Source organism: Oncorhynchus clarkii, chromosome 4 (assembly GCF_045791955.1).
Source record: "Oncorhynchus clarkii lewisi isolate Uvic-CL-2024 chromosome 4, UVic_Ocla_1.0, whole genome shotgun sequence".
Lineage (NCBI taxonomy): Eukaryota > Metazoa > Chordata > Actinopteri > Salmoniformes > Salmonidae > Oncorhynchus > Oncorhynchus clarkii.
In genome coordinates this window covers 3073739-3080398 of record NC_092150.1, presented here as the reverse complement: position 1 = coordinate 3080398, position 6660 = coordinate 3073739, and positions in this window count along the sequence as shown.

Here is a 6660-nt window from a genome sequence, read left to right as displayed (position 1 = left end):
GGTCAAATAGGACCCTATTCCCTATTCTCTATAGGCCCTGGTCAAATAGGACTCTATTCCCTATACCCTATTCTCTATAGGCCCTGGTCAAATAGGACCCTATTCCCTATTCTCAATAGGCCCTGGTCAAATAGGACCCTATTCCTTATACCCTATTCTCTATAGGCCCTGGTCAAATAGGACCCTATTCCCTATACCCTATTCTCTATAGGCCCTGGTCAAATAGGACCCTATTCCCTATACCCTATTCTCTATAGGCCCTGGTCAAATAGGACCCTATTCCCTATACCCTATTCTCTATAGGCCCTGGTCAAATAGGACCCTATTCCCTATTCCCTATTCTCTATAGGCCCTGGTCAAATAGGACCCTATTCCCTATACCCTATTCTCTATAGGCCCTGGTCAAATAGGACCCTATTCCCTATTCTCTATAGGCCCTGGTCAAATAGGACCCTATTCCCTATTCTCTATAGGCCCTGGTCAAATAGGACCCTATTCCCTATTCTCTATAGGCCCTGGTCAAATAGGACCCTATTCCCTATACCCTATTCTCTATAGGCCCTGGTCAAATAGGACCCTATTCCTTATACCCTATTCTATATAGGCCCTGGTCAAATAGGACCCTATTCCCTATACCCTATTCTCTATAGGCCCTGGTCAAATAGGACCCTATTCCCTATTCTCTATAGGCCCTGGTCAAATAGGACCCTATTCCCTATACCCTATTCTTTATAGGCCCTGGTCAAATAGGACCCTATTCCCTATACCCTATTCTCTATAGGCCCTGGTCAAATAGGACCCTATTCCCTATAGCCTATTCTCTATAGGCCCTGGTCAAATAGGACCCTATTCCCTATACCCTATTCTCTATAGGCCCTGGTCAAATAGGACCCTATTCCCTATAGCCTATTCTCTATAGGCCCTGGTCAAATAGGACCCTATTCCCTATACCCTATTCTTTATAGGCCCTGGTCAAATAGGACCCTATTCCCTATACCCTATTCTCTATAGGCCCTGGTCAAATAGGACCCTATTCCTTATACCCTATTCTCTATAGGCCCTGGTCAAATAGGACCCTATTCCCTATTCCTTATACCCTATTCTCTATAGGCCCTGGTCAAATAGGACCCTATTCCCTATTCTCTATAGGCCTTGGTCAAATAGGACCCTATTCCCTATTCTCTATAGGCCCTGGTCAAATAGGACCCTATTCCCTATTCCTTATACCCTATTCTCTAAAAGGCCCTGGTCAAATAGGACCCTATTCCATATACCCTATTGTCTATAGGCCCTGGTCAAATAGGACCCTATTCCCTATACCCTATTCTCTATAGGCCCTGGTCAAATAGGACCCTATTCCCTATACCCTATTCTCTACAGGCCCTGGTCAAATAGGACCCTATTCCCTATACCCTATTCTCTATAGGCCCTGGTCAAATAGGACCCTATTCCCTATACCCTATTATCTATAGGCCCTGGTCAAATAGGACCCTATTCCCTATACCCTATTCTCTATAGGCCCTGGTCAAATAGGACCCTATTCCTTATACCCTATTTTCTATAGGCCCTGGTCAAATAGGACCCTATTCCCTATTCTCTATAGGCCCTGGTCAAATAGGACCCTATTCCCTAGTCCTTATACCCTATTCTCTATAGGCCCTGGTCAAATAGGACCCTATTCCCTATTCTCAATAGGCCCTGGTCAAATAGGACCCTGTTCCCTATTCTCTATAGGCCCTGGTCAAATAGGACCTTATTCCCTATACCCTATTCTCTATAGGCCCTGGTCAAATAGGACCCTATTCCCTATAGGCCCTGGTCAAATAGGACCCTATTCCCTATAGGCCCTGGTCAAATAGGACCCTATTCCCTATTCTCAATAGGCCCTGGTCAAATAGGACCCTATTCCCTATTCCTTATACCCTATTCTCTATAGGCCCTGGTCAAATAGGACCCTATACCCTATTCTCTATAGGCCCTGGTCAAATAGGACCCTATTCCCTATTCCTTATACCCTATTCTCTATAGGCCCTGGTCAAATAGGACCCTATTCCCTATTCTCTATAGGCCCTGGTCAAATAGGACCCTATTCCCTATTCCTTATACCCTATTCTCTATTGGCCCTGGTCAAATAGGACCCTATTCCCTATTCTCAATAGGCCCTGGTCAAATAGGACCCTATTCCCTATTCTCTATAGGCCCTGGTCAAATAGGACCCTATTCCCTATTATCTATAGGCCCTGGTCAAATAGGACCCTATTCCCTATAGGCCCTGGTCAAATAGGACCCTATTCCCTATTCTCAATAGGCCCTGGTCAAATAGGACCCTATTCCCTATAGGCCCTGGTCAAATAGGACCCTATTCCCTATTCCTTATACCCTATTCTCTATAGGCACTGGTCAAATAGGACCCTAATTCCCTATTCTCTATAGGCCCTGGTCAAATAGAACCCTATTCCTTATACCCTATTCTCTATAGGCCCTGGTCAACATTAGTTCCCTCTAGGTAATACGGTGCTGTTAGGGAGGCTGCCTCAGCGATCAGCTCCGGAGTACTAACTGCAGGGGTCATTCGTACAATAATTGTTTCTGCCAACCCCATACATCTCTATGTCAGAGGGAAATTAATGTGATTTTTCCCTCCTAAATAATAGATTTGACGAGACAGAATAGGACCGCATACATAAACCACCGCCTCGTCAATGAAAGTAACATCGATATTTACCCCTCCAATGCCGCATTTGAATTGGCACAAACTAGGCTTATACTGTATAAATGAGTTGGACAATTTAAATCACTACTGAATTACACAGAGGAAATGTAGACCTTTTAAGAGCTAATTACAAAGGCAATTACAAGGCCTAACAAAGTTAATTACAATTTTACTGGTTTTACATCAACAGAAGTATTTTAACCAACCCAGTAAGAGTCTCCTTTTACTTACCTAAGACGTAAATAGTATTTAAAGATTTCACCTCGGGAACAACTTTATTACCAGCCAGCGATGCAATTAAAGTGGCTAAAACAAACAAACATTTAAACCTGTGTTGATATGTGGGATAATTTAGTCACTCGATTACAGACAGCGGGATAGATTGCAACGCGGCCCTTACCGACGAACAGCATCGATCTCTCAGCAATAGTAAGTGTAGCTATAATTTACAGCAGGCCTGTCAGACATCCTGGGACCTTAGACTGAGGCTATGTGGCTGAAATGGGTCCCTATTCCCTATATAGTGCACTACTTTAGACCAGAGCCCTATGGAACCCTATTCCCTATATAGTGCACTACTTTAGACCAGAGCCCTATGGAACCCTATTCCCTATATAGTGCACTACTTTAGACCAGGGCCCTATTCCCTATATAGTGCACTACCTTAGACCAGGGCCCTATTCCCTATATAGTGCACTACTTTAGACCAGAGCCCTATGGAACCCTATTCCCTATGTAGTGCACTACTTTAGACCAGAGCCCTATGGAACCCTATTCCCTATATAGTGCACTACTTTAGACCAGGGCCCTATGGAACCTGTTGACATGTTGAAAGCACCGAGCTGTCGGTCTAAACTACTGGCACACAGCTCAGACACCCATGCATACCCCACAAGACATGCCACCAGAGGTCTCTTCACAGTCCCCAAGTCTGTGAAGTCTCTTCACAGTCCCCACCTCTCATAAATACAAGTAGTGATGTAGTCAATCTCTCCTCCACTTTGAGCCAGGAGAGATTGACATGCATATTATTAATGTTATCTCTCTGTGTACAGTCAAGGGCCAGCCGTGCTGCCCTGTTCTGAGCCAATTGCAATTTTCCTAAGTCCCTCTTTGTGTCACCTGACCACATGACTGAACAGTAGTCCAGGTGCGACAAAACTAGGGCCTGTAGGACCTGCCTTGTTGATAGTGCTGTTAATAAGGTAGAAACTAGGGCCTGTAGGACCTGCCTTGTTGATAGTGTTGTTAAGAAGGTAGAAACTAGGGCCTGTAGGACCTGCCTTGTTGATAGTGTTGTTAAGAAGGTAGAAACTAGGGCCTCTAGGACCTGCCTTGTTGATAGTGTTGTTAAAAACTAGGGCCTGTAGGACCTGCCTTGTTGATAGTGTTGTTAAGAAGGTAGAAACTAGGGCCTGTAGGACCTGCCTTGTTGATAGTATTGTTAAGAAGGTAGAAACTAGGGCCTGTAGGACCTGCCTTGTTGATAGTGTTGTTAAGAAGGTAGAAACTAGGGCCTGTAAGACCTGCCTTGTTGATAGTGCTGTTAAGAAGGTAGAAACTAGGACCTGTATGACCTGCCTTGTTGATAGTGTTGTTAAGAAGGTAGAAACTAGGGCCTGTAGGACCTGCCTTGTTGATAGTGTTGTTAAGAAGGTAGAAACTAGGGCCTGTAGGACCTGCCTTGTTGATAGTGTTGTTAAGAAGGTAGAAACTAGGGCCTGTAGGACCTGCCAATTTTTTACCCCAAAAGTTTACTAAGGGTTGGTAACAGGCTGATTGATCGGCTATTTGAGCTAGTAAAGAGGTTTTTACCATTCTTAGGTAGGCTTAAATTGAAGATATGGCAAATAGGAGTGGCAATATCATCTGCTATCATCCTCTGTCATTTTCCACCCAGATTGTCAGACCCTGGTGGCAGGTCATTGTTAATAGACAACAATCATTTTTCACCTCTTCCACACTCACGGTACGGAATTCAAAATTACAATTCTTGCCTTCCATAATTTGGTCAGATATACTTGGATGTGTAGTGTCAGCGTTTGCTGCTGGCATGTCATGCCTAAATTTGCTAATCTTGCCAATAAAACAATAAATAAAGTAGTTGGCAATATCAGTCAGTTTTGTAATGAATGAGCCATCTGATTCGATGAACAATGGAGCTGAGTTTGCCTTTTTTCCCCAAAATGTCATGGAAGGTGCTGCCAAAGCTTTTTACTATCATTCTGTACGTCATGTATCTTTGTTTCATAGTGTAGTTTCTTCTTTTTATTCGGTTTAGTCAATTTGCCGTACGTTTGCCAGTTATTTGTGAAGACTTATTTGCTTTTCCTTTTGCCTCATCCTCCTCAAGCCATTTTTCAATTTCTCATCAATCCACAGGGGATTTAATGACAGTTACACATTACTGACAGTTACACATTACTGACAGCTACACATTAATGACAGTTACACATTCATGACAGTTACACATTACTGACAGTTACACATTACTGACAGTTACACATTAATGAAAGCTACACATTACAGACAGTTACACATTACTGACAGTTACACATTAATGACAGTTACACATTACTGGCAGTTACACATTAACGACAGTTACACATTAACGACAGTTACACATTAACGACAGTTACACATTACTGACAGTTACACATTACTGACAGTTACACATTACTGACAGTTACACATTAATGAAAGCTACACATTACTGACAGTTACACATTACTGACAGTTACACATTAATGACAGTTACACATTACAGACAGTTACACATTAATGAAAGCTACACATTACTGACAGTTACACATTACTGACAGCTACACATTACTGACAGTTACACATTACTGACAGTTACACATTACTGACAGTTACACATTACAGACAGTTACACATTAATGACAGTTACACATTACTGACAGTTACACATTAATGACAGTTACACATTACAGACAGTTACACATTACTGACAGTTACACATTAATGACAGTTACACATTACTGACAGCTACACATTACTGACAGTTGCACATTAATGACAGCTACACATTACTGACAGTTACACATTACTGACAGCTACACATTACTGACAGTTACACATTACTGACAGTTACACATTACTGACAGTTACACATTACTGACAGTTACACATTAACGACAGTTACACATTACTGACAGTTACACATTATGGACAGCTACACATTAATGAAAGCTACACATTACTGACAGTTACACATTACTGACAGCTACACATTATGACAGTTACACATTACTGACAGTTACACATTAATGAAAGCTACACATTACTGACAGTTACACATTACTGACAGTTACACATTACTGACAGCTACACATTAATGACAGTTACACATTAACGACAGTTACACATGACTGACAGTTACACATTACTGACAGTTACACATTACTGACAGTTACACATTACTGACAGTTACACATTAACGACAGTTACACATTACTGACAGTTACACATTACTGACAGTTACACATTAATGAAAGCTACACATTACTGACAGTTACACATTATGGACAGCTACACATTAATGACAGTTACACATTACTGACAGTTAAACATTACAGACAGTTACACATTACTGACAGTTACACATTACTGACAGTTACACATTACTGACAGTTACACATTAATGAAAGCTACACATTACTGACAGCTACACATTAATGACAGTTACACATTACTGACAGTTACACATTACTGACAGTTACACATTAATGACAGTTACACATTACTGACAGTTACACATTACTGACAGTTACACATTAACGACAGTTACACATTAACGACAGTTACACATTACTGACAGTTACACATTACTGACAGTTACACATTAATGACAGTTACACATTATGGACAGCTACACATTAATGAAAGCTACACATTACTGACAGTTACACATTACTGACAGTTAC